We start from the raw sequence: 4,903 nt of genomic DNA on the forward strand, positions 1-4,903 counted from the left end.
TTTTAAGAAGAGGTTAGATGAACACCTTGCTGGGGTCGTTTGACCCCAGTACTCTTTCCTGCCATGGCAGGGGGTCGGACTAGATGATCTTCTCAGGTCCCTTCCGACCCTGGAAACTATGAAACTATGAAATACTTAGATTCTAGACACAGAAGTTTATAACAAATATATAATTTTCTTGTCTAGAATCTAATTATTGGGGGGGGTCTTTTTAAATTTGAAGTCATCTTAGAATCGAGTACATACAGTAGCTTTCTTTTCTTTTCTCACTGTTACTTTTTGCAATACTTTCTGTTCTAAAAAAGTAATTGGAAAGACAAATCAATGTGTGACTCAATAGCAGACATCCTGAGTAACACCCACACACCTAATAAACAATTTTAAATGGAAGTTTTTTCTGCATTGTTTGCTTGCTTCCCTCCTCTTTTTATTATAGTGATGTTGTATTGCACATTCCATATCAGTTCATAAGAGGTAATTATTTCATGTTACTCTTCTGATTGAAATCCAGAATAGACTGTGAAATTAGTGGGTCTGGATCTGTAGAGCACTAGTACTTCATACAATACAGAGAATATCATTTAACCTCCTCCTTCTCATTTTACTACTATTCTGTGCAGCAGACGATTTCAGTATCTCTCATGTCTTCAATCTTGCTTATTTTTCTGCTGCTTGATTACCCATCAGGGAATTCTTGCATTTCTGATAAGTCTGCACAAATCCATGTGTCTGAATTTTTTTCAGGCATCATCCAGGCTTTGCATTGTCTTATAGATCTGGTCTTTGATTTGACCCACCCATTGTATTCGTAGGGAAAAAAAAACTATCCTTACTAGCTGGGTTAAGTATCTCTGAGCCAGTTTGAGAGCCTGGGAGTTTATCTGATTTCAGCTCTTTCACTGAGTGCTTACATCTGCTAACTCTGCAAAACACTACAAAAATTGAGAAGGCTTGTTTTCCATGTGCTGATTCCACAGTGAAAATGGCTCCCTACACTGTGCTGGGACCATGAAATCTGAAGGCAGCCTCCATGAATTAGATCAGTCCCTATCCATACACAAATTTTAAGAAATGAATTTTTATTATCCTTTCTTGAGGTTTTAAAGAGAGAAGAAAATGAATGGAATTGTATTCTTATGCTCTGTTTTCTTTGATAGCACAGGTTATATTGATAGTGATAGCATGATGATGAACCTGGTCACATTAAACTGTTTTTCTTCTTAATTACAGCTAAAAGAAGGCACAAGGCAAGAGAAAATTACAATTAGTTTCATGTCTAATGTAAGCCATTGTGAATTAATCATATACAAAAATCCTCCACAGGGGTTTATTAAAAAAACAAGATTAAAATGTAGTAAGCTATATTTAAATTAAAATCAACACCATATGCATGGGATATGTAGATGCAAGATGCAGAATGTGATTGGCTATATGCAAACATAAGAACAATTTAGCTTAATTTTGCAGCATTGCTTCTGGCTTTCTGTGCCACAGTTCTTCTTGATTCTGTAGCAAATACTAAATTCATGGAGAAACATTCACAACATGAGGAGGTTGTTATCCAAATTCATTTGCAGGAAGATAGTTATTTTGGCCATCCACTTTAAGAACCCACTTGCACTGCAGGCTCTTGCTTAACTTTCTGTATGCTGTGCCTTCTAGATTGAGAAGTTTCTATCTATAATTGGAGCTCCTGAGATCATAGAGTCCTTTAGTTTTTGAATACTAATCAGACTATCTGGGAATCATTTCCCCACATCATTCTGGCTGCCCAGAGGGAGTGCGGTACAGGTGGTAGTGGTCTTGGAAGAATAGAAAATGGGCCAGAGGATAGAAATGAGAAGAAAGGATGGGGAAAGCTATAGGGACATGGAGTTGACTAATTCATCTTCCAAGGAGACCTGTTTTTGAATTTGTAGGTAGAGAAGTTGCTTGTCTTTGCTGCTTCAGGCTGAATATCCTGGCCAGAAGCTTGCTTTGGCTCGGGTACCATAGTGCCCTAGGTGTGGAATACACCAACGTTACAGAAGGAGAAGGCAGCTCAAGGCAAGTGACAAGACCAGCCAATAGAAAGCATAAAGTATCATTTGAAAGCATTAAAATTTTCCAAGCACAGACATGAATACTGCAGTACCTGTGCTTTAGAATAAGAAAGAAGGGAAAGGGACTTGCTTTCCATGGGCACTTAATTAAGAGGTCAATCACAGCTGTAGTTTTTATATTTCTGTGAGTTGAAGGACTATTTAAATCTATCACTGTTATTGGTTCCAGTCTCCCTAGAGGGACAGGGCTACTAATATGGCATAAACCAATGTCTCATTTGAGATGATTCTGATTTATCCCTCGTTTTGAGTCATATAAAAGAAGTGCTAGCACAGCCCTTTACACACCCTGGGAATTAATTTGAATTAGCTGTGACTACACAACATTATCCCAGGGTAAAAAAGTGTTAGCACACTTTATCTTACATACATCACAGGTACTTGAAGTGGCACAATGGACATATAAATCTGCAGGATTTCTCCTAAGAGAAATGCTTCTCCCAGGAGAAATGCAACATCTCTTTTTACCCTACCATCCTGTGGTGGTGGGGTACACCCTCAGGGGCCAGAAGCGCTGGGGTCAGCCTCCCAGAGGAGGGCCCAGGGACCCAGATGCCACAGAAAACTTGCCCGGGAGGCAGGCTGGGACAGAAAAGGATCTGTGCGAGCCAGCACTGCACCGGCACTTCAAGCGGCTGTCAACCAAGCTGGGCAGTGGCCAGCTGATGATGTCAGCTGAGACTGACACCACAGGACATTTGAAAACCCTGGCAGAAGCCGGGTGTGGTGGAAGCCAGGAGGTGAGATGCCGAGCACATGGAGGCCAGGCACATCGGAACAGATGACCCCCATGACTCTGTCCTGCCACAAACAGGTGAGGGCAAGAGTCGGAAGATGGCCAAGGCTTCACAAACCTCAGCCCCTCGGATAGAGGCCCGTGGTCAGCAGTTCCCCACAGGATACGCAACTGGCCTTATTGACCCCAGCCCTGAGGTAGGCACCTTAGACCCGGGGTCAGTGTAGGGATGGAGGTGGACCAAGGAGGAAGAGGGGCAGGCAGGCTGAATTTCCAAGCCTTCACTCCTAACAGCAGCCGAGGAGGCGGAGGCTCCTTGGGGCATTTGACAAGCCAAAGCCAGGAGTTGGCATGGCAACACAGAGATCCACACGGTTGGCAAGTACAAGGGGTGCCGAGGAGACGGAGCCCCAAGAGCAACCATGGCAAGCCAGTGAGTATACTGTCTCCAGGAAGGAGCACCACTGAACCCCTCCTTTCAGTTGTAATTCCATCAAGTCATGGCAGATGAGTCAGGGGCCCAGACCATAGAGCACGAGCAGACTCGCATGTGAGTATATTAATTTTGTTGGGGTTTGGGGCTTTTTTGTTTTGTGGTTGGATTGCTTTTGGATATCTTGTGAAATACTGTGAGAGCTTACCATAACTTTCCTAATGGGAAACCGTGATGTATTGCATTAAGTGTGAAAATGTCTTAGCACTGAACTTTATTTTTGCTTTTCAGAATTTTCTTTGACTTGTTTTGCTCTCCAAAACAATACTGAACATTGCAGTTAGGTAGGATAGCCACTCCATCAATCCAAACTATTTTCTGAACCGTGAGGTACTTAAGGGGTTTTTTTTATTTTTACATTTAATATGAGATTCTGAAAAGCAAGCTGAAGTCCTCAACACATTTATATTGACATTTTATTCATGCTACTCTATGCATAATTTCCACATGCAAGTGAATTTCTATACATCTAGCCATTTTTCTGTGGCTTTTTAAATTTGTACATACAACTATAAATGCTTGTGGAAATATAGATGCACAAGTATTATCAGTAGTTTAAAAATTGGATCTCAAACACAAGGTCATCTACAAAGGAATCCATTGTCCCAATAAGCAATCCAATGTCTCAAATTTCCCAAGACAGTCTGATTTTTCTGGCCCATGTCCCACTGTACCTGGGGGCTCCCTGAATTGAGACTTTTGCCCTGAGTTAGGTTCCAGATTGGCACTACATGGCACCCTATTGTGCCTGGGAAGAAGTTGCAGAATAGTGCTGCCCAGCCCCACACCTGAGTTAATTAGCTCTGCTTCTCAGGAAAGCTAAACAGTTTTCTCAGAGTGCCACGCTAAGGAGGCCGCATAATCAACAGCGGAAGTGGGTGATGGCTTCTACTTTCTGATGGTCTATGGATCACCTGGGAGTATATTCTTCCTCACAGGTGGGTTTTTTTCCACCTAGTCATGGAGTCAGCTGGCCCTCCAACTTTCCAGCTTGAGTTGCTAGTGATGCAAAAATGTTTGTGAAGCAAGGACTGGAAGCCACTGGTCCTTGCTTCACAAACTTACCACTGTTGCTTAGCTGTGTTATGTCAATTTAAAAAACAATCACCAAAAATGCAGCATTCACAACGCGTTTGTTATCTGGAATTAAAAATGTTTAGAAAACATTCGTGGGTCCTTAAAGCAACTGTTTAGTTCTCCCCATTCACCTCTCTAAGTGTGCCTCTTTCTTCCTAAATAGCATCACTGCCCTGGGGTCAGGTGATGCCTTAAATCTAAGATCCATGATTTGCCTATGAAATTCTCACAGGAAGAGACTTTAAAATAAAACAAAACAATCTCCCCCCAACCAAACAAAAAAACAACAACAACCACCCTGTACCCACTGATCTTACGTGGAGCTCAAGTATGTCCCTAAGCAAAGCTGCTTCACTGAAGTATTATGCTCTGTATAAAACCCTTTCTTCCTTCAGTAAACTGGAGGAGAGCCAAGCAAAGAAGTTCAGATGCTGGTATATTCACATGTATGCATACAGTTATACCAGTAATGACACCTTTCCATCTGCTTCTGTT

Source organism: Gavialis gangeticus, unplaced genomic scaffold (assembly GCF_001723915.1).
Source record: "Gavialis gangeticus isolate Ggan-Ray unplaced genomic scaffold, GavGan_comp1, whole genome shotgun sequence".
In the NCBI taxonomy this organism is placed as follows: domain Eukaryota; kingdom Metazoa; phylum Chordata; order Crocodylia; family Gavialidae; genus Gavialis; species Gavialis gangeticus.